Source organism: Periplaneta americana, chromosome 10 (assembly GCF_040183065.1).
Source record: "Periplaneta americana isolate PAMFEO1 chromosome 10, P.americana_PAMFEO1_priV1, whole genome shotgun sequence".
Taxonomy (NCBI): Eukaryota; Metazoa; Arthropoda; class Insecta; order Blattodea; family Blattidae; genus Periplaneta; species Periplaneta americana.
Window position 1 is genome coordinate 115,596,288 of NC_091126.1, and position 25,866 is coordinate 115,622,153.

Genomic DNA, 25,866 nt, shown 5'->3' on the forward strand with positions numbered 1-25,866 from the left:
CTCACCATAGCACAATACATGGTAGGTGAAACTAGCACCCCTCTCCTTATTACTATCGGCCTTCCTCTGTCTTTTACGACTGGCAGGTACCATTTGTATAAAGCGTTGAAGATGTAAATCTTGGGTGTCCTTGTTTACAAAGTCATTGTTGAAATGGGTTAAGATATCCAACTGTTTGTCTTCGTTAAGCTTTACAAAGCATTGCAGTCTACAACTGAAAGAAATATCATAAACACTGTATTACATTACATTACCATTGATTAATATTATTTAGTTCTTCACATAGTTCATATCCAAATAATTTTTTCTCACTTAACCTTGCTTTTTCACTTACCTACACTTGTTTCCAGTTTTCCTTGCAGGAATTTGTTTCTTCCGACTGTTTATGTATGGTTGTCCTGTTTCACGAGTATGTTTTATTATATTCCTAGAATATAAGCTGTCATTCCTTACATCCTTCCTTTTTTTGTTTTTTCATTAACAATTTCACCTAATTCAGCCATCTTACAACATTGACATAATCATGAATAATAAAAAAGAGAATCACTGCGTCCTAGACACGATCAGAGATTATCTCCATGTGTAATGGTTTTCACTCTGTTCACACAGAGTTCAGTGTTAAAAGGACTTAAGTCCTGGACTTAAGTCCTACTGACACTACAAGAAAAGATCGAAGCTTTGGTGTTTGGTCAAGGATGGGTAGGAATAAAGTCCTTTCAACACTAAAGGATGCATCTATATGTCAAGAACTCGACAACATAATTTACTAAAAAAAGTGTAAAACTGGACTTACGCCCTTTTAACAAGTCATGATTCAATTGTACATTATGCTTTTCAAATGTTTCTTTTCATTCACATTTTAAATTTTCATTCGCCTACCTTCTTTCTTGAAAGAAAATTGTTTTACTAAATCTTCAGTTTTTGACAACGGAATGAAAGAATATAATTTTAATGTACCAGTTATTGGTTTTAGATTATGGTATCTGACCTGCAAATATTCAGTGTGGTTTTTGTGCTTATTGAATGGACAAAATATAAATGACACGTTAGAAATGTTTTTTGTGACTAATCAAACAGTTTTTTTGTGTTGTTATAGGATCTTGTATAGGCTAACTCTCGTGGCAAGTCTTTTAACAGTATCTCCAAGCCAACACATGGACCTTTACCATGCGACATTGCAAAGAAGTGTCATTCAGCACTAATTCCATAATCGTCTTCATGTAAGCAATTATTTTTAAAATTATTTTTTTTTGTATTGTGAACTTGATCCATTCGAAAAGTAGATGATTTTTTTCATATCGTTGAATTCTTGCTTTAAGAAATTGATTGCTTCGGATTGGAAAAAGTGAAAGGGACCGGTGTCATGTTTCATGGTTTCTGAGATGACATTACTTTTGTAACGAATTTCTGTATCTGCTTTGAAATATACTACGAAAGGATTTATTTATTTATTTATTTATTTATTTATTTAAATATACAATATATAGAAGATAATTACAAATAAGAGAAATAGAAACAAAATAATACAATCAATATAAAAAAGGAGATGCAGTAGTATTAACAAAATTTGAGACCGAATGAGCAGCGCTCGTGTTCGGTCACAGTTCAGATGTAATATTAATAGGCCTATAAGAGAATATAAAATAAAATAAAGTAGGAAGTAAAATTAAAATTGTACTGTATTGTGGCTTGGCATATGTTCCAATGCACACCTTGTATTGAATCTTGTATTACAAATTAATAATTTTCAGAAAAGTCTGCAATAACTATGTAATTTTCAGGTTGTACTTTCTTTGCATTCCGTCAAAAATAAAATATGGCTGACTTTTGAATGGATGATGATGTATTTTCTACATGAAAAACTTAACATGCTAGGGAGCCTTTTACTTTTCAAACTTTCCACGGGGGTATCGTTTTGTTGTATCTTTCTTTTCTTGATAGGGGATTCTATTGACATCAAACTCTTGTTTAATTCCTCAATATTACTGATTTCTAGCACTGTATCTATAGAATTGCTAGAAGAAGTACTGTGATAATCACTTTCTCTGTCCGCACTTTCATCTGATTCATGTTTATTAATATCACAAGAACTACCGGCTTCACATATAATTTCACCTGACCTATGCGGAAATTGATTGATTTTTACGGAACAAATCACATATTTGCACACTCAAAGACTCCTTTAAATTGAACTTTATCAATAAGTCGCGACTTACGCGTCTTAGTGTACTTTTCTTTTTAAAAGCGTGATTAGGAAGGTAAATGGATTTAAACACTTGTTATATATTACGCGATCTTTACCATCACTCATGTTGTATAGAAGTCACGTCACTGCGCGAAATTCAAACCCAAACTGATTATTTTTCTCTCATGCCATCTGTTTACTGCCATAAAGTTTACTGCCTTACCCAGTCTTGCTATCATCAAACACTTGGCTATATTACAGTATAAACTGTGAAGGGCTTCCCCCTGAGCTGACAATAATAAAATAATTTTAGATAAGATATTTACTGTTCCTTAAGGTATTAATCATTTGATGATTAGTATGGTGACATCAGATGCAACGGGAAATTTCCACGGGCAGCCTTCTAGCCTATGGCTGCAAGCAGTTCATTAGCTGGGCATCGCGAGCGCGTGCTTGCCTCTGGAAAATAAATTGTTACAAATGTATGGGTGCCGATCCCATATTTATAAATGCAGTAGTTTACAGATAATACATCAGCGAACAAGTCTATATTTTTTCAGATTTTTAACTTGGCTATTTAATATAGTAATTTTGCTTTGAAAAAGAAAAGATTAAAAAAATGGGCCAAATTTTAAATTTATTTGTGATAGGCCTAAAGTAATAAAAAGTGTTGTATTTCGTCTTTCAAATGCGCCAAACCGCAAATCTCAATAATATGTAGACACAAAGTTCCAAGCGAGTTTATGTAACAGTGCGCGCATAATTTGCGTAACTTCAAATATTCATAACTACACAAATAATTAATAATTGTGAAAATAAAAAATACGGGTCTCCTTATTTGATGTCTGAAATTCATGAAAAAAAAATCGACCATTTCCGAGAAGGTCGTGTTTTATTACTGTGCGATTTGACGTGGAATGACTCACATGTGAAGATGATCGAATGTCAAAGATGATGCTGGGTGGGAAGTAGAGAACAGAAGACGGGGAAGACCTAAGGAACAATAGATGGATGTGGTCCGAAGAAATAAAGATTATAGAGAGTTGAGCGACGGTACGAATTAATGGAGAAATAGAATTTTAATACAGTGCATACAGTTTACCTTCCTCCGCTCGTTCACGGGATCTGTGCCGCAGGCGTGAGCGAGCGGAGGAAGATAGAATGTATCATCCGCAACGTCTGCTTTGTCCACCATAATTCCATCACGGTCATCATGGGGATCGAACACGAGCCAGAAGCTCAGCTTTCTCTGTTGTGCCTTTGCTAAAAACTTGTGAGGAACTGCCTACTCTGTCTCCAAATACAAATCAATTGTGAATACAGAATGTCGAATTCGGAATATCCATATTTGGTTTACTGATTTAACTGATGAAATGTTTATCAAATAGCGTCGTCTTAGTAAAGCGCATGTGCTTCAATTCCCTGACAGAAAGTCTGCACAAATTCATATTGTTTGCAATTTCGAAACTATTTCTGTGCCTTACTGCTGTTCGTATTGTTAGTTTAACCCAATTTAATATTTCCCTTACACGTGCAAGGGACGCTTGGTAGCGCCGTGAGCTACAAGGTGAAAGGTCGCGAGTTCGATTTCCAAAAGTCAATCTTCTTCCCCATTGACCTAGTCACTGAAGTCTACCACGACCGCAGATACACTGGACTGCGATAAGAACAGCGTATCACCTGAGTGCCAGGTATCGTGCGGCGAGTGTAGTGTCAGTCCGATCGCTGATTACCGAGAATCGTAGATGGAAGTACGAAGGTTCCAGGAGAGTCGAAGCGCTCGAGTTTGGAAGCCTTGTACTCAATGCATAAAAATTTTAGTTGCATAATTGTTGATTTCTGAAATCTTGGTAAAATAAAGTAGGAAATCTAACGTAGTTGAGTACTTTTCTAAAATTACAAAAAAATACATTCGTGGCGCGACATCTCATGAAGAGTCAAGGCCGACCAGCCGGCTTCTGGACTCACGTCCTCATGCATCAGAAAAGGTGAACGATCATCCAACCAGAATGGAGGCATTGTATCGTCAGCATGATGTTCCCCCAAGCAGTTATAGCTGGATTCCGTAACCGGATTTCGCTATCTATAATAACTCCCCAAATTCATCACGATGCTGGGTGAGCACCAGTCCCATTGGGCGTATTCCGAATCTCAGCGCTGAGCAAACATAGCATCAAGGTGTTCCGAATTTCAGCGATGACGTCATTGATGCTCCAACGCTGTAGCAGCGCTTCCATCACCTTGCAGAGGTTGTGGCTGTGTCCATCAGCCGCCATCAATGAATCTGATTGGTTATTGTAAAGGGCGGATATGACATCTTGCATTGTTGTGTCATGGTGGTGTGGTGTTTGTAATGAGCACCATGTGAAAAATGTTAATGGTCTATGAACGAACATATCACGGACCAGTAATTGCTACTGCTATTGGATAAAAGAATAAAGTGTTTGCGCTTGTTTTCTTTGAGCGAGGTGACTATGGACATTTCATAAATATTGCTAGAGTAGCAAGTACAACTCGCACAGCCTCCATGATAGCCCTTGAACTTTCAAGCAGTTTTGATTCTATTTCGCTGCAGCGCGACGTCATTTATGTCCACCGGTCCAATGAGATTCGGAATACGCTGATACACTGTCCGAAATTTCGTGAGAAAATTCCTTTTCCATGAGGACTCAACGAATGCTCATTCCGTATCGCGACTCCCAGGCATGCCTTATTACCACGACGCTTAAAAAGAGAAAACGTATTCCTGTACAATATTATTCGATATGTTAATTTCCTGATTTCTAATTCCACGAATGCTTGATGTTCAGAACAGTACTGTCATTTGTCATGATCCTATCAATTCTCTTTGCTACGTCGCACGGTGTGCAATAACGCAAATCTAGATGGACAAAATTAATACGTTCTCTGCATTCCAACGGATTGTTATAAAATGTTGTACAGACCTTATAGGTAGCATATATTTTTGTGTACAAACTCTGAATGCGTTTGTGTAACTGTAAGAGGAACTACCCCTTTACAGTGGGTGGTTTTAGACAAAAATAATAACTTCTCTCCTATGTAACAGATTTTTATGAAACATTGTACGGAAGTTACATGTAGAATATATCTTTTGTGTACAACCTATATTTACGGTTCCATAAGAGAAAGTACCCCATTACAGTGGATGCATTTACGTCAAATTAACATCTCTCCTACATAACAAATTTTTATGAAACTTTGTACAGGATTTACAAGTAGCATATATTTTTGTGTACAAATTCTAATTACATCTGTATGCTACCTGTAGGACTAATTGTTGTGCAAATTTTCATAAATATGTGTTACAATTAAATATGAGAGAATTTATTAATTTTTGTCTAAATGCACCAGAATAAAGAGGCAGTTCCTCTTACAAAACACAATCAAACTTTGTGGACAAAAAATATATTGTGAATTTTATTTCAACTCAACAATAGGATTTTATTCTTCCAACAATAATTCCTTTCTACAATTCACCTTAAACGCTCTCGTCAACAATAGAATTTTCACTCAACACAGTATTCGTTATAGCACTCCACTGACGGCAATGACAATTTACTTGGACTATTACGAACAACAATGAACTGTTAATCTTAACTAATATTTACAAAGCACTATTTACAAATCAGAACTATCAGTTCTCAGTTCACAGTTCTTCTAGCTCAGTCACTCGAACCACAGACCTTCAGAGACAGTTCACTGTACTCGAACTCAGGTCCCTCCAACTGCGGTCCACTGCACTCGAACTCAGGTCCCTCCAACTGCGGTCCACTGCACTCGAACTCAGGTCCCTCCAACTGCGGTCCACTGCACTCGAACTCAGGCCTTCGGATGCTGGCACAGTTGCGGACGCACACTCAAGTCGAACTCCGGTACACAAGACTGGCTAGCTTGCTCTGTTCACTGGCTTACTCACTGAACTAATCATGAATGACACACACACACTCCTTCGCGTCAGTAATTTATAACCACAGCAACGTAACCGAGAGACTTCGAATTCGCGATTTTTCCACTTCGACGGGCTTCTGGAAGAGTCGGGAAGGTCCGTTCCCCCTTCACTCCGTAAGCAGCTGCGCGCGCGATCTCCCTCGCCGCGTAGGCCCCTTTCCCCTCTCTCCGCCGCGCGCCGTCCATCAGTGCTCCGTGAAGCCCGCGCGATCTGCTCTCTTGCGGGACGCTGGTCGTGAGTTCGAATCTCACGTCGCTGTCACAATATTTCACATATTTCACATGTAGGGCCTAACTGCTGTATAAAGTTTCATAAAAATTTGTTAGATAGGAGAAAAGTTATTAATTTTGTTTAAATGTACCCCTATAAAGTGGTAGTGCCTCTTAGGGAACCGTAAATATAGTTTGAGCACAAAAATTATATTCTACCTGTAACTTCCGTAGCCTACAATGTTTCATAAAAGTTTGTTGGATAGGAGAGAAGTTATTAATTCTCTCTAAATACACCCGCTAGAAAGAGGTAGTTTTTCTTGTGCTAACGTAATCAGAGTTTGTACACAAAACATATGTGCCACTTGTAAGGCATGTAAAACGTTTCATGGCAATCCGTTAGAATGAAGAAAAATTATTAATTTTGTCCAGCTAGTGATTTGCTTTCTGATTCATTTTGCGTTTGTTAAGGTTAGATAAAAATTTGTCCAATGTATTTTAACCTATCGATCGATAAAATAGTAATAATTTTGCAGGCCTAAAACACTCACACGTGTTTAAAAACTTCCTTATTGTATGTTTCTCTTCTGCCATTAAGCCAAACATGGAACAGTTACCGTATGCCCCACCACTAAAAAAATAATTACTGATAAATGCGCATGAACGCACAAACTTCAAAATAAGGATTCAACATTCTAAATGATGCTGTATTAAGTGGTAAAAGAACTCTTGTAACCGGCTATACTTAAACTCATATTTGGAGAACTATTATATATTTCGATTGCAATATTTAAACCGTACTGTAAGAAGTAAAATACTTTAAAACTTGAAATTGAAGTTACATTAGTAAGAACGTACCTATCTGAACAGATTCCATGTCTCACAACACAATAAATCACTATCAATTGGCTCTTTTTGACCCACATAGTAAGCCTCTCTGTCTGCGAATGAACAGGAGCAAGAAGTGTAAAAAATATCTCATTGTTCATACCTTTATAAAAGAAATTAGCTTGCAGCTGATAAAACAATAAACGCTATTACACACAACTTTCTTCAAATGTTAAAAACATGAATTCATATTCACCTATGCCTAACTAAACAAGTCGAAAATTGATTTTTGTCCACTTAGACCGGGAAAATTGCATACTGTACGTCATGTGATGGCGAAATTGACTATCACTACTTAGCCGATCCTTTCATATGTAAATCAATGTATCAATTAATTAGCACTGTCGGAGGTTAATCTTCTTCCATTTTCAGACTTCCGTTATGAACTTCTGACTAAAATTACCTAGTTTTTGCAAACCACGACTTCACGAGTTGCAAATTCAGTTTCCAGATGATAAAAGCAAACATTTTATATTTCATACAGTTACAGGTCAAAATATCGTAAATTTAAACTCACGATATAAACCAACATTTTGTTGTGTATTCGCAACAGTTTTGTTTCTAGAACGAATTTATTCGAAAATAGTGTTACAGACTTCAGTTTTTGTAGGAATATACATTAGTATGATTTGATACAAAAATTTATAATTTTAAATGTGAAAGAACATGGAGTTGGTGGTTTTTGTGCGAAATAATACCGAAATTAAGCAAATTTTTATACCGAAATTTAGGACTTTCAAGCACAGTAAAAGAGACTCCCTACTTGTGACACAGGGCATAGTGTGGGACGTCAATCCCGCAAGGTAGCCACAATGTTGCGCCTCCACAATAGGTATAAATAGCATTGCTTTGCGAAAGGTAAAATTGCAATGCTTTAACGAGATTCGAAACCAAAAAGTGAATTTTACATCGCAAAAGCTGCGTCCATAACTGTTATGCACAGCGCGATCGGCTCGGGGGGTTTATACATGTTTTATTGTGGTCAATCATTTGTCATTAATCACTGGCTTATTTTGATGGAGTTTTGATTTCCATTAACTAAATGAGGCATATTTATAATGGGCGGACAGTTTGCTCAACGAATCGCACTTTAGTGCAACATCAATTACAATCATTTACCAGTTCTTATTTACAATGCATATTCAGAATTGACGCACGTGACACTTTTTACCGTTGTATCCCACGGTTTCCGGTTATTTGGACTCCATGACCTGCACATGGTTGTTCAAGTGAATGATAACATTTAAATGTCACAGAATCCGTTACTGTTGAAAAAATAGGGTTATCGGGAAAAAAAAGTTGGGGTTTCAGTGATGATTATATCAGTAAATTCTGGGATTATAACAAATCGTATTTACTGTATATCAGAACACAAACTTTTGCCGCACTTCGTTTTTACTTGTCTTGCACTGCGCTATACTAGTTTCAACATATGCACATAAGAAAATAGAATAGGAACTATATTAGTTCTATGAACAAGAATAAATTGCAACCTAGAAGAGTATACGTTATACGGTTATAGGCATGACACACTGAGGGAGAACGGAAAACTTCCCTGGGATTTATTGTGCAAAACGTCTTCTGTTAGCAATAAATTGGCAACATATTTTCGGGGACAGTGCAGTAAAACTTATCTCGCAAGGCCACTTTGCGAGCGTGTTATGAAAAGTGTTCCTTTATTACTGTAGAATTAACTGAACGTTCTACTATACTCGCACTCTAAATAGTATATTGGTGGCAATCTGCAAAATTGTTGAACCTCTAGCAATTATAGGTACACCACCAGGGTCTCTGCTTGTTGTTGCCTTGTCAACTGTCCGGAGACAGGTTGGAACCTCATAAGTGATGCCAATGAGGCATCACTCATGAGGCAACTAAGCCAGAGGTAATGAGGTAGGGTGACCACTTCTTTTTGTTAGCGAGCCGTTTGTTATTTTCTGCGTCTCTGTTTATGGGTGCAAAAATAACAAAGAACACGCTAGCAAAATTGCTACTTAGGGAAGTTCATGGCAGGACACCAACATTTCAGGACACGCAACATATTATACTGCAAAATTTGAAATATATTGAAAATGCACGTGTATTTTAGCTTCTTGGGAGCCTCAAGGCTTGTAGTCTTCCTTCGTCAGGTCCGAATTAATTGACAACCAAGATCATGACAAATACATTTTCCGATCGGAGAGCTGTAATCAAGACCGAATCATTTCTTCACTTGTCGATTATGATCTAATTACCGTCTATTCAGATGCTCTTCTGTTGGGGTTGGATGCGGAGAGCGATCCTGCCTCTGTAACTTTCTGTAAATCTTCCCCAAATATCCATTTCCCACCTTAGCACTGTACTGCGCTTCTACCGGTGGCAAAATAAAGTATGAAATAAAATTAGGCCAAATGGAAGACATACCCAAAACTACTTGCACTCTAACTACTTTCATGAGATTCGAAGAGCTAGCAAGAAGCTAGGAATAAAAAAGGTTCGGTGTATTTTACAGGACGTCATATTTTAGATATGACGCTACATGCAATTCGCCTGCCTCTCTTCCGGTACAATGTATCACAACTATCCTGTCCCGAACTCGGAAGGGCGTCAGTTCAGATCTCTACATCTCTAATCGGAAGCACTGAATCACTGAATCCGACGCCGCCATTACATTTAAGATTCATTCATATTCATTGTTATCCTCAGGCAGTAAAGTACACAAAGGTAAAGACAGAGAATTAGCGATAAGTGAAATTTTGGTTATAGGACGAATACACATAACGAACTGATCTTAAATAGAATACAGTTCGACATCCTGTCTGACCCAAATAAACAAGCACCAGATTCCTGCCTACCCAGCGCAGGGCTATAGATAGCCCTGTACCCAGCGTCCCCTTCAACCCACCGTGAACGCTTTATGTTACGATAGATAGAACTTTCTCAGTGAATATGAAAAAGGTAAAGAAATATTGGAAGTGAAGAAACTGATTACTTAACGACTATTTTAGTGCACAGCAGCAGTTCGAGGAAGCTAAAAATTTGAAACGAGAGTCAAAGATAAAACAGAAAAATTTCACACCCCCGTTGTTCTCACAAAACCTCATGGGAATGTAAGGAAATTGAGTCATGATCGCAATCAGTCAAAATACGTCAGTGCTCTTCCCCAAACACGGATAAGCAGAATACATACAAAGACAAAAAAATAAATAAGTGGATGGATGGGTGGATGGGTGGGTGGGTGGATGGATGGGTGGGTGGGTGGATGGATCGATAGGTAGGTAGGTAGGTAGGCAGGCAGGCAGGCAGGCAGGCAGGCAGGTAGATAGATAGATAGATAGATAGATAGATAGATAGATAGATAGATAGATAGATAGATAGATAGATAGATAGATAGATAGATAGATAGATAGATAGATAGATAGATAGATAGATAGATAGATAGATAGATAGATAGATAGATAGATAGATAGACAGACAGACAGAGATAGATAGATAGATAGATAGATAGATAGATAGATAGATAGATAGATAGATAGATAGATAGATAGATAGATAGATAGATAGATAGATAGATAGATAGATAGATAGATAGATAGATAGATAGATAGACAGACAGACAGACAGACAGACAGACAGACAGACAGACAGACAGACAGACAGACAGACAGACAGACAGACAGATAGATAGATAGATAGATAGATAGATAGATAGATAGATAGATAGGTAGACAGATAGATAGACAGACAGACAGAGAGACAGATAGATAGATAGATAGGTAGGTAGATAGATAGATAGATAGATAGATAGATAGATAGATAGATAGATAGATAGATAGATAGATAGATAGATAGATAGATAGATAGATAGATAGATAGATCGATAGATAGATAGATAGATAGATAGATAGATAGATAGATAGATAGATAGATAGATAGATAGGTAGGTAGGTAGGTAGGTAGGTAGGTAGGTAGGTAGGTAGGTAGGTAGGTAGGTAGGTAGGTAGGTAGGTAGATAGGTAGGTAGATAGATAGATAGATAGATAGATAGATAGATAGATAGATAGATAGATAGATAGATAGATAGATAGATAGATAGATAGATAGATAGATAGATAGATAGATAGATAGATAGATAGATAGATAGATAGATAGATAGATAGATAGATAGATAGATAGATAGATAGATAGATAGATAGATAGATAGATAGATAGATACGTGTAGGCAGACTTACAGATAAAGATAAAGAAATACAGACACACATATAGATTGAATAAATAGCCATAGTATGAAATCAATGCAAAAATTGAAATTAAAACCAATGGAGATAACAGCGAATAGTAAAGGACAAGCGGAAATAAATAAGAAAGATAAAATTAAGGAATGTGGGGAGTTGATTTAATGAGCAGTCCATACGCAAAGCACTGTACATTATTTAGGTGGTCATCAATGTATCCTCTCTCTCTGTGCATGTCTTTACTGATGGCGCGTGTACTCTCAAAAAGTAACATACTTCACACCGTTTTGTTAACTAATCTGTAAGAACATTTATCTTCAAACCATAGAAAGGACTATTGTGATATTTTTTGTAAGTTGATGGAGAATAACATTGAGAATTTTAACAATGTGTTGAAGTAATATGTCTATAAGGAAACTGTTCAAGATTCGGACGTCTAGTTGCCGAAGTACTAAGTCAGCTTCGAAATATAGCAATAAATCCATTTTAAGTCAATTTTTAAAGAAAAGCGTGGGACCTGTACTCACGTGAGAAAACAAACCAGAGCTCCATCATTCAAAATTTATGCCGCACCCATGAGCGACTCCGAATTTGACTACACTTACCTGAAACAAAAGAAACATATTATGTTAAGACACAATATAAATAACAATGCCTATCTGATGTATGCACAGTTTTGAATCGGAACAGCTTATTTGCATAACGTCATTTACAATACAAACGCAAGAATGGAGAAGGGCGTTGTGTGTCTGGATGAATGATGGCGACTACCAGAGAGTGACTTCGCAAATACAAGAAACACTTTCGCAGTTAATTTTAGTATTCACAGGGCACAGTAATCCATCATTTGGAGAACACCTAGTTGACAAACGCGAATCTCTGTTTCAAGTAATTGAACGCAGCTTCGACCACCCGGATTTTTGCTAGGTTGCAAAGAAGTCTAACAACAAATTTGTTCTGTAAAGAATCCTCGAAACTAGGGCTGAATTTGGTTCTATGAGAACTCTACACTTCATTAGGAAGTTTTAAACAAGCTACCAGCGTAAGAAACTAAAAGACAAAGCTAGAATTCCTTTCATTTCAAGGTTAGTTAGGAAATAAAGTGGAATTTGAACGATAAAATGAACTGCAGTATATTAACGTCACAAATTTAAACATAAATTGTATACTTATGAAATAATTTCAGTTACTTATTCCTTTATTAGTTTAGGCATAGATCAATAACATAGAAAGACCTCCAACTCAATGTATATATTTGAGTAGCTACTGAAGCCATGTTAAACTCAAGCCAATAGTAACAAAAATGAGAACTACATCTCATATTACACATCTTGATCGGTGATACAGGTATTCATCCATTATACATACAATATTGTTACTACTGACGGTAGTTTTCATATAACTTCCTAATGGAACATACTGCAATGTTTTATCAACAGTAGTCTCACTAGAGATTTTGATTTATCTAGAGAAAATCAAAACTCGAGTGGGATTTAATTGACTATTACACGATTAGAAGAAAGTACATGAAGATTAGAAGTAACGAAGTACTCCAATACAATAAAATATTAATTGCCTTACGAAAATGCAACTGTCTTCAAATGTATTACTGTACCATCTCTAAATTACAAATATTACGCTAGATGGCAGTAGTGTGTTATGTTTAGCTGTTTTTTTATCAGTTGTGCCAACTATGGAATCTTCATTGAACTCTGTGGACGGTTACTACTCAAGAAGGCTTTGTTGATTCAGTTTCATTTTTATTAAAAAGTTGCATTCCACTTCAATTATCCGGATCCCAGTAATCAACGTCACTTGACAGATTATTTTCAATAAATCTTAGTATTAAACAATCTCTGATACGTGACTATTCATAATATCATATAGCAGAAGCTATAACATAACCTAAATAATATAAACAAGTATTACAAAAGTTTTAATTAGGGATGATGAAATAAACAAAAAAAGTTTTAATTAACGATGTTGAAATAAAAAAATAACATTAATAATTTTAAAAGGAACAATTATTGAAAGTACAATTTTCAAATTTGAATGTTTTAGTGGTTGGTGGTTCAGTTGATGTTATATTAGACGTGTGCGTAAAAAAGTGAAACTCGTTGATGTACATGGTGTATTCCTCAACTTATTCAGGATTTCCGAATGGTGCTCTTCATTTATTTGTAAATAGAATTTCAGGGAAAATTCATAGCTATGGCCAGTGATCTTTATTAATTCTTGTTCTTGAATGCCAATGCGAGTCATATTTGAAAGTGCTGTGCATCGACTGGAGTGGTTTGTAATTTTCTGTTTTTTTTTTTTTTTTTTTTTTTTTTTTTTTGACGTCCAGACCAATGCAGTTTGAAATGTTGGCAAACAAAGAAACAAATGCTAGGGTAGTGATAGAAATAAACAAATGCTAGAGACGCGATAAAATTGTGCGATAAGCAGCAATAATTGGTTGAAAGACGTCCTTTCGTACCGTTTTATTGGTCAAAAGTAGTATGACGTATGACGTATGACTACGTCTGTTTAAATGAAATATTTAGCCACAATATACGTATCACTTAATAGTTTTTAGTTTGACATATGGATACGAATATAAAGATTGAACATTAAACTGAAAACCACTGATAACTCATTTCCTCTCCTATCCAATCTGTTCAAAGCAACGGACTGTGTTTTTGATATTCAAAATAACATGCTTGCCAACATCTCATCACTGATCAACTGAACAAATGTGGCTAGTATGGCTACTTTGTCTCCGACTGAAATTGTAACTCGGCTATACAAAAGACGATTTTATAGTCCAATAATAATAATAATAATAATAATAATAATAATAATAATAATAATAATAATAATAATAATATCGACTTTTATAAAATTCACAAATTCTGTAAATAGTCCACATTCATAATACTAGTTTAAAATTGCGAGACCTCCAAGAAAACCAATGGAAGACTTCTATAGATAACACTTATATGAAAAGGAATCCACACTAACCAAATATTAACAGTTTCTGCAGACAAATTCGATTGTTCAGGTGTCTGTGTCAACTTCAGGAAGAAAGTTTGTGACATTCTCTGTAAAATATTTGTGGAATGGTTGCCACGAATTTTGTCTGCTGCAAAAGATCGAAAGATCGTGCAGTAGTTCACGGTGTTAATTCTTTTGTAATGGAAATTATGAATTCTTTAGGAACGGCATGGAAAAAGCAAACATTACAAGAAAACATGTCAGAAGATTCTTTCATAAAGTAAATCTCTGTCTGATTTGAACCCTAGTCCGTTACGTGAAATGGTGGCATTCATGTCATTCGACTGGTGATGAGCTTCATTACCTATCTGTGGAAGTTTACAACAGTACGTCCAGGAAATTACATTTCAGAAATCTCCAATATAAAGTGATCCTTACCTTTCAAGTAGGCCTATTTTGCACTTTAACCAAGCTCGTATGGTTCGAATCAAAATTTTCATGGGAACTTATGTTATGCCAGAGTCAAACTTCTAGCATATTTTGTATCAGGACAAAGAGCAAAATGTACTTGGTGCCAGACTGGAAACAAATATACTCGGTGTCAGAAACAAGTACGATCCAATGCAATTCGTGCTAGACAGGATTACAACTCAATCCAATCGGCGCATCATTAAAATATGAACGATTGCAGTTTAACATACAGAAAAAACACGTGGATGCCGAGGTAGTCGCCACATTTCTCCAAAAGATATAATTACTAGCAAAACCGCTATGAAAGTATAAAACTTAAAAAAAAAATGTATTATGTACAGGGTACGAACTTTGTCATTAAGTTATATCATTAATGTATTGCACTGTTCCTTTACTTGTTTCGAACGCACAGTAGCCTGGAGGCTTATTGTGCTTGTTGGTGGAAGTTGTGATAGTGACATGAGTCTGAAAATTCGCCATGAAATTACCTGACATCCCACATTATAGTTGGGAAAAAATATAAAGAAGTAATCAAACTCAATCGGGATTTGAAACCTCGTCCGAACGCTAGCTCAGATCTAAAGTCAAATTCGCTACCTCACGTCTGAGCTACACCGAAGAATTTTCCACTACAGGAGTCATGCGTGTCGAAACAGTTCAGTTATTCAGTTATTTACATGTTGTCAAAGTATTCCTGGCAACTGTTTATTTTTTTGACCAAAGATCATTTAAAAAATACAAGGGAATGAATTTAACTGCTCTTTACCCAAAGAAGTATGAATTCAATTATACATTTTACGTTTTAAATAGTTTTGTGTAAAAATTAGCCTCTTTCAATTTTTTCAATTTTCCTTTTGTGTTAGAATTAAAAACATGTCACTGTGTCAATATTTTGCCTCACTGTCGCCATCAGTCCGGAAATGAATTGAAGATCTCAGTACAATAAGTGGGTTATGAACCAAAAGGAAACTTTTCAGGACAGCAAAAACAAAGTTTCTATTCAGTTTATTTTTTGGAACAGTATATTACATGAACTTCAGTTTCTATGGGTCTATGACAGAACCAATGACAGTTTCTGATTCTATGAGGCGGGAATAGTAAAAAAGTTTGAAAATCCGAAAATGCCACATTTGGTCGATAACCCACTTATTGTTCTGAGTTCTTCAATTGTTAATGTGGCGCGATGGAATGTCTCTCAGATACAAATACGTAGTTGCTACTGCTATTGTAGTTATTGTAGTTTCCTGGATGAATTAATACCCAGCAGCTGTCAAAGTGTGCGGTTTCTCTTGAAGAGCTAAAATAAGAGTTATTTTTGCTGATCAGGCCTTTTCAGATATCGCTCCAATCAGAAGAAACAGTACCGTATGTCTACCTATGATTCGAGGTTCGACAGCCCATGAAGGACTCTGGCCGTCCAGCAAGCTGTTGGCCTCATGTTTACACGTCTCAGGAGGTGAACGATAATCCAACCAGAACGGGGGTATAATGTGGTTAGGACGAAGATCCACTCAGCCGTTACAGCTGGCTCGCGAAACCGGATTTCGCTACCTATCGTAGCTCCCGAAATTCATCGCGATGCTGGATGGACAAAAGTCACCCACACAGGGAAAAATTTCATGAAGAAATTCCTTCCACATTCGGACTCTAACCAGTGCGCATTCCATAACGTGAGTCCTAGGCATGATGCCTTAAGGCCCATTCACAATGAAAATTAAACATAACCGTAACATAAACACAGAAGTTTGCGCCCAAGCTACCAAATGGGATCATTCACAATGATACACATAAGCATTGACATAACTATTACCGTAAGACGTTAGCATGAAAGTTTGCGAACTCCAAACTTTCATGCTTATGCTTACGTGATTTGCAAACAGAACACAATCGTGGAGCGCTCAAGTATACGACAGAACATGAGGAAATGACGTCGTTGTTATGTTTCCATTGTTATGAAGTATGTTTGCTGTTATGTTTATGTTCCCATCGTGAATGATGGTATGACTTCTTGATTTTACTGTAACGTTAAGTTAACGCTTACGTTATGTTTAATTTTCATTGTGAATGAGCCTTTAGTCTTAACCACCATTTTACGGAGCGAGACACCAATGATGCGTTAGGTAAAGGTAAAGGCAACCCCATGACATTCCAGGACGGCTCAGAGAGTGGGGCGAGAGGTTAAGACTCCCACCTTTACAGCCAAGCGGCAAGTTAATGACAGTAGGGATGTCAATAATGTACTACGTGCCTGTCGCCTTTATCCCCAAGGAAATGCTCCTGGTACTCATTTCTGTTAGAGGCTAAGTAGACCCTAGAGCCATAGAGCGGCTGCAATGATCAGATCAATGGTAAAATTCAATACCCCATCGGGAATCGAGCCCGCGATTTTCCGGCTTTGTAGCGTTAGCCTTAACCGCGACACTACCGCGTAATTATGCGTTAGGATTTTCAAATGATATGTGTATGTCAACTCCACTCCACGTGGAGTATAAACAACGTCGTTTTATCTCGAGCTCATTGAGAATGACTGAAAAGGTCAGTAATTTTAATTTCAATTTTAATCAAAAGTAATTTTATAGCTTAAAACTTAAACACTGTGGATGGTAGTGCTATAAATCAATGTAGTGACATCGATAATTGTATGATTGTGTATTTTTTCTATAACTAGGGATAATGTTTACAACGAAATCGTGACAACATCGCTGAAATTAGGCCTACAAGTATTGATGCGTACAAAATTACATGTCCAACACAAAACCTGCTGATAGGGAACTAATTCAACGCGATTACCATTATTGAGTCCGTGTCATTAATCTGGATAATCATAGAGTATACTGCGTGTTCAGTTCAAAGTCTGTCATGTGTCGCTGTATGTCGTCATGTGCCTAGCCGGTGAGCCTAGAGAATTCAATCTTCCTACACTCCCGCAGAGGCGTATTACCTAAATGCGAGAGAAGTTGCCTAGCAAGTACGGCGTTCATTCTGAAGTACGCGGGGTCCGTGGATACCCACGGACTCTGGAAGTACGTACCGATATGTGCGGTAACGCCGGCAGTGGCAGGAATGTGAACTGTTTGGAAACACATACTGAGGTGAGTTTTTTTCTTACTGTCGGGATATGGCGAGAGGGTTAAGACGATTACTTACGTATTTGTTGACACTAACTTCGACGGTCAACATGGACACGGAGCATTTGATTTGTGTTGTAGAATGTTGCGGTATGCAACGGATGATAACAAATACCCTGCGTACGACTTGCCCGCGCAAAACACAGTTCGAAAGAGCTTATGGTAGCACACAGACCGTACAGACCGCCATCTGTTGCTACGACGTTCAAGTTCTACCGTACACGTTCTCAAGTTCAGATTGAACGCCTTGATTAATAGGCAACTATCATAAAAGCTGAACCTCGCTTCAAATCGCTGACTCACAACAGTGACGTCATGACACACTTTGAAATGAACACCCAGTATAATGATCGGAGCGATATAATATTGGAAATATTGCCTTGTAGGTCTAATATCAGCATGAAGGAAGCTACCCAATTAACCATAAGTTAAGGTCAGGACAGTCTGCGATTAAAGAACGTTTCCGACAAATAAAATCGACTGCATTAGAAGAAAAAATTCTCCTAAACTGTAAGTAATTTCACAACAATCGCGAAGCACAAGTTGAACAGATCTTTCGAATGCGACTGGTATAGAATGGAAAAGTTAATTTTATTTGATCAACTCCCATCTGTAGAATTTCTAAATTGCTTTAATACAAGAATAAATATGATTGAAAACACGCGAAGCGACAGTAGGATTCCTTCAGGATTTCATTCGAAGCGCGAGCTGACATCCACTGCGTACACAAAAACGAACCTGCCAAGTCTATCATCGCCCTTCCAGAGGAGGAGAAAGATAAACATAACTGCACACCCCAGTAAGAGGGGGTTCAAACTGTACACAAACGCTGAAAAGCCGTTAAGCTTGTTTGGAACACCAATCAATGCAACGCCAATTTTACATAAAGGTAGCTTTTATTAGTATTTTTCCTCTTTTCTAAATTCAATTTTATTTCTATTCTGTTCTGAGACAATTACTCATCTCGTTATTTAAAGTTCTACCATGTTTTAATGAAACAGGCTGGCAATACTATATCAGAAATTATTTTACTGCCATCTCTCACAATAACTTTACGCAAGCCATTTTATGCTGCGTCGGATATACCTTTCCCATTTAACAGGTAACAGCGCCATTCTCTATCCTGAAATATGTTTCTAGAATAGTGATGATAATAATAATAATAATAATAATAATAATAATAATAATAATAATAATGATTTATTTTAGCTGGCAGAGTTGAGGCCGTAAGGCCTTCTCTTCCACTCAACCAGCAAAAAGTGTATATACATATGCATGAACTTACAAAGAATTCAACAATTTGATTTAGATGAGAGTTACATGTATACAAGAGCTATATACGAATTAAACAACAAAATACTATGAACTATTAATTAGACACTGAAATAAACTGTGTAGCAGAATTAAGCTAAAATACATAGAATGTTAATATATTTCAAATAATATTAGATAATAAAAAAAGATTATTATGAGACAATTTTGAAAATACAGCACAATCAGGATGATGTCTAAAGAAAAAAGTAATAATGTAGTCAGTGATAGTTTAAATCAGTATGATTGGAGTGAAATGGTAATAAGGTTATCTTTTAAGCTGTTCTTAAAGGTGTTTGTTGTCTTGCAGCCCCTAATACTTTGTGACAAGGAATTCCATTGACGCGAGGTGGATATTGTAAAAGATAATGAATAACAAGATGTTCTATGAAGAGGTATACTTAGCGTGCCACAGATAAGTGATCTGGTATTTACGTCGTGGTTAGAGTATAGATAAGAGAAACGAGACGAAAGGTAATTTGGTGTTAAGGAGTGCAGAATTCGAAAGAGTAAACACAAAGAGTGTAAAGTTCTGCGTTCTTTAAGTCGGAGCCACGAGAGACTTGCGAAGGACGGTGATATGTGATCATATCGTCGGATGTTGCACACGTATCTGACGCACATATTCTGAGCTCGCTGTAACTTGACTGACAATTCAGAACTTAGGTCACTTAACAAAACGTCACAATAATCGAAGTGCGGCATTACTAGGGTTTCTACTAGGGTAAGTTTTAGTTGCTGGGGCAAGAGGTTTCTCAAGCGACTCAAACAGTGAATGGCGGAACAGATTTTTTTATCGTTTCTTTAACTTGAAAATTCCAACTTAGATTATTATCAAAAAAGAAGCCAAGATTTTTTTACGACAGATGAATAAAGGATTAGCGTGTTGTTAAGGGTAACAACTGAAAGATTACTGTTATTAAGGGAGTTAACTAAACGCTTATGTCCAATAATTATGGCTTGAGTCTTACTTGGATTAAGTGCGAGTCCGAAATTGGCCGCCCAAGTGGAGCCAGTGGCTAGGTCACAATTTAACTTGTCAGTCGATTCATTGATCGTATTGGATCTGGAATGTATGTAAAGTTGTAGGTCGTCGGCATAGAGGTGATATCGGCAATACTGTAAGTTCTTTGTTACGTTATTAATGTAGATAGAGAAAAATAGGGTCCTAATACGGAGCCCTGCGGCACTCCCGCCTTTGTGCATCGCCATTGGGAGAATTGATTATCAAGTGAAACACACCGTTGGCGGTCCCGTAGGTAGGAGTCCATCCAGCTCAAGGTATTGTCTGACAGGTGCAAAGCCTTCATCTTTGCAAGAAGCAAGTCGATATCAACAGAATCAAAGGCATTGCTGAAATCGAGAAGAGTTAGTGCCGTTACTTCACCCCTATCCATATCTTCACGGATGTCCTCAGTCACTTTAAGTAAGGCTGTAGTAGTGCTGTGGCCATGCCTAAAACCCGATTGATAGTCATCAAGGAGTTTGTGTTCGTCGAGATAGTTCGTAAGTTGTCCGTGTACAATATGTTCTAATGCTTTTGAAAGAGTGGGAAGAATTGATATCGGTCTGTATTGGTTTACTGTAGAAGGTGTGTTAGATTTAGGTAAAGGTTTCACTAATGCCATTTTCCAGAGTGAGGGGTAGGACCCAGTCATAATAGATGCATTGAATATATGGGTGACGGTCGGCAGGATCACATCTATTATTTTATACAGGAGAGTGATATTTATATTGTCTATACCTTGGGCTTTAGATTTCATACGTCGCAGCGTCTTCATTACGTCAGTCGGGTTAATGTATTTAAAGAAGAATTTATCCCACACAGGTTGGGGGTAAGATCTGAGAAATTCAAGAGTGTCTTGTTTATGTAATGGTTCATGTGAAGCAGTGACGAAATGTTCATTTAGACTATTGAGTGACAAGTTGATGTTATCTACCCGAGGCTTTGCTTTTGTTAGACCCAGGTTATTAAGGTTATGCCACAATTCTTTCGCACTGACCGAAGGTAGAATAAGGGAATGTGCATGGCATAATTTAGCATTTCTTACTACTTGATTACATTTATTTCTTAAAACTTTGTAAGTATTAAAATCTAATTCGTCCTTGCTCCGTCTGTAATTACGATAAGCAGTGTCTCTGTCTGTCATGAGTAATTTTATGGCATCGCACATCCAAGGCGCAGGGCGTCTACCAACTCGTCTGGTTTTCAAGGGTGCGTGTTTGTCGTATAACTGAATTACTAGGTCGTTAAATTTTTCGATTTTGTCGTCAATGTCTGGTAAATTCCACACTTCAGTCCAAGGCAGGCTAAGTGCGTCATTGATTAATTCATCATGCTCAATATGCTTCAAGTCACGGTATGATGTGATGTGATGTCACATAATTAATTATTGCCTGTTTAACGGGTTTAAAGATACTACTGTTTATAGTTTATTTTCCTTGAACTGTCACTTGAAAGAAAGAAAAGCCAACTATTACTGATTTTTCTTAATTATCACGGATTTTCTCCACTATTACGGTGTTACGTAAACGGAAAAAATATTACGGAAATGAAAATATATATATATATATATATATATATATATATATAAAGGATACAGGGGAAAAACAATATATGTCTGTCTTAGTTTCCAATAAATTGAATTTTAAAGTTTTAAATCAATATCTAGTCAAATTTAGTAACTGATACAAACATACATTTCACAGTAGAAGATGTGACTTACGTACTACACACAGACAGAATCAATGATAGCTACATAAAAATGTAACATGTTATTATACGTTTATCTATTACAAATAGATGCTGAAGTTTCTACTGTAGTGAAATTACTGGGTTTTCATATTGACAGCATGTTGAATTGGATTAATGATACTAATGAAGTACCTAAAAAGTTATGTAAGGTCATTTTTATGTTAAGAAAACTTAAACATTGTCCACAATAAAAACTGTACTGTCTACTAAGATTTTTTTTCATAGCATTATAAGTTATGGGATTATGTTATGGGGAAACAGTAGTGGTGCTGAAGATATTTTTATTTTACAAAAAAGGGCTATTCGCATTATCTTTGGATTTTCTCCATGGGAGTCTTGTAAACCCTTATTTAAACAATTATCTATATTAACTCTTCCTAGTTTATATATATATATATATATATATATATATATATATATATATATATATATATATATATATATTTGATTGTGTAAAATATGTACACTTTAATAACTTGACCTACCAAATAACAGAATATATACATAATAATAATAATAATAATAATAATAATAATAATAATAATAATAATAATACAAGAACTAGAATCAACTTGGCAATTCCTATGATGAAGGATGAGTGAAGCGGACAAAAATTCTCTCCGGTACCGGGACTCGAACCCAGGTTTTCAGCTATACGTGCTGACGCGTTATCCACTAAGCCACACCTGATTCCAGTTCCGATGCCGGATTGAATCTTTTCAGTTTAAGTTCCACCTCTTTGTTTCCCTTTAGTACCTAACCCTCATGCACTGTGTCACAGGTGTGTGACAGTGCCACAATGTCCAACACAGTATGTGCAGAGGAGCACACATTAAGTGGCCGGGATCCAACGGAATGAGCTCTGTCTTAAATCACAAAGTGACGATTTACGCATATCGTATTATTGTGATGTACCGAAGTACGTATGATTTTTCCGTGCAGGAATTCTGCATTACCATATGATGAAGGATGGGTGGAGCGGATAAATGAGTGCACCTCTGCACATAGAGTGTTGGACATTGTGCCACTGTCACACATCTGTGTGACACAGTGCATGAAGGTTGGCCACTAAAGGGAAAGTAAGAGGTGCAACTTAAACTGAGAGGATTTAATCCGGCATCGGAACTGGAATCCGGTGTGGCTTAGTGGCTAAAGCGTCAGCACGTAGAGCTGAAAACTCGCGTTCGAGTCCCGGTACCGGAGAGAATTTTTCTCCGCTCCATCCATCCTTCATCATATGGTAATGTAGAATACCTGCACGGAAATATCATATGTATTTCGGTAGATGACAATAATTTGGCAATTCCTGCTTGCAGATCAACTAAAACACTTCATAGTCTTATTTTTTTAGGTGTCAAATTTTATAATAAATTACCAAAATATTTAAAAGAAGCCAATAATTTTAGTAATTTTGTTAGGACTTTTTCAGTTGAAAATAGTTTTTATAGCATAGATGAGTTTCTAAACACTTAATGATTGTTTGTTTAATTCAGTACTGACGAAGCCAATTATAATTGTATTGATTAATGGCTAATAAAAATAAAAAGGAAAAATAGCAAACTGTAAAAATGGACAACAATGAATGACAAATGAAAACAGAATAAAAACAATGAGTTTCAATAACATCGCCGTTTTATATTCACAGTGCAGTCATGATTAACATTATTAATGTAATATATAAACTTTGTTTGGGAATCAATATGGGCACTGTCAGTTGTCTTTAACTTGTTCGCTGTGTGGTAAAGTTTCAAAATAAAATTTAGCATAAACACCACAAAAGTTTTTCAACACGTAAGGTCCATGTTATTTATTGTGATGTAAGCCTACCGAAGTACGTATGATATTTCCGTCGAGCTGAAAACCCGGGTTCGAGTCCCGGTGCCGGAGAGAATTTTTCTCCCCTTTAAATCCTTAATTATATGATAATGCAGAATTCCTGCACGGAAATATCATAAGTACTTCGGTACATCACAATAATATAATATAGTGTGTTGGGCACTGTGTCACTGTAATACATCTGTGACACAGTGCATGAGGGTTGGCCACTAAAGGGAAACTAAGAGATGTAACAAACTGAGAGGATTCAATCCGGCATCGGATCTTGAATCCGGTGTGGCTTAGTGGATAAAGCGTCAGCACGTAGAGCTGAAAACCTGGGTTCGAGTCCTGGTGCCGGAGAGAGTTGTCCTCCGGTCCACCTATCCTTCATCCTTGTATTTAGCATGGCTGATAAAGCTCTTCATACAAACAATCAGAAAGCTTAAATTCGTAAGAATGAAGATTTTGAGCTGGAGATGTGTTGTTCTTTGGAGCCACTACTGCGGGCATATGTTCGCCAGTCACTTGATACTGAATAAGATGTGGATGATCCTGGTGAATAACCAAACGTTTTAATGGTCTTGTTGGGAAGGGACTTTTTCTTTACATACAATAGTGTCAGAAATTTGGTCCAAGACAAAAATAGGTTCTGACTTTCAGAAGAAACAACTTTAAATGGTTGTGGTTTGCTGCGTACTTTCAAAATTATTGTTTCATTACCTGACATTCATTGTTATTCTAGCCTATACAGTCACAAAGACATTCATGGTTTTTCCATTGCACACTGATTATTCAATCGCCATTTTCAGACAGACTAACTTCGATTTCGCTAAGTTCACCACGTCTAGAGAAAGTTTCAATGTTTCTTTCGTAGATGGCATATTCATCTATTTTTTTAATTTAATACCTCTATTGTTTTTCCCCTGCACGCACAAACACCACACATACACACACACAAAATTCCTCCCAAAAGACGAGAATAAAATGTGTGAAGAAATTTCAAATTCGGACTGAATTTTTTAAGCATGCAGAAGTTGTAAACATTTTACACAGAAAAAGTTTCATATCCATCCCTTGAATAATTAATTTATAAATTCCCAAATTTTGTTAATGAAGGTTAACACGACAGACTTGAATGGGAATTTGAGTTGAAAAAATCGTACTGTGGGACGTACAGTGTCTTTTGATAAAACGAATTCTAACGAGACTAATATTAAAGCAACGCCAGGGGACACGTCGTTATGTATCATACATTCCACTTTAAGACATGCAGAAGAAAGTATGCAGGACATAAAATATATCCTTAAAAATTCTCTTAATAAAATGGGAGAGACAGAACTTCATGGAGCAACACGTCCCCAACAGCTCCCGTTCGAACGTTTGGACCCCATATTGATTATCGTTTTCACATTCATGACAAAAATCTTCGCACTGATATGACATTATGGTTGTGTTGAATATGGCGTTTAAAATACATATACGAGGATGTGTGATATCTCGTACGGCTGCTGTAAAATGTACCAATTAGTTCAAGATTTACGAGAGTTAGTAAAAAAAACGGTACCTAGTATGTATAGAGGTATAAAAATTTTATTCCAGAAACCTTCAAAAACGTATTTTTTCACAACAAGAATAAAAAAATTAGCAAGCGCAGAAAACAACCATGAACATATCTGAGGAGAAAACCTTTTACACTTTACGTAACGAACTGTTAGATAGTTAAAATTTCATATCGTAGCATGTCTGACTTCCAGAGGACGACACGGCCTTACTTTTGTTTACTTTTGTATAACCCATACTGAACAATTAAGTTGAACGAATACTGATATACGAGTGACGGTATTCGGGAAAGACTACACCTATTCGTATATAAATCGCCGCTCTAGACTTTACGACCTTGCAAGAAGCGAAATCGTGTACTAGCAAAGACACTCTTATAAT

The 25,866-nt window shown here is 36.7% G+C and overlaps 1 long non-coding RNA gene across 1 annotated transcript; it reads left to right on the forward strand.

The window, feature by feature from the left end:
- Positions 1 to 5,446: 5,446 nt before the first annotated feature.
- LOC138707331 (uncharacterized) lies at positions 5,447 to 6,137 on the forward strand. The gene is made up of 2 exons (XR_011334180.1): positions 5,447 to 5,921; positions 5,958 to 6,137. It is a non-coding gene; the product is annotated as an uncharacterized lncRNA (long non-coding RNA).
- Positions 6,138 to 25,866: the final 19,729 nt, after the last annotated feature.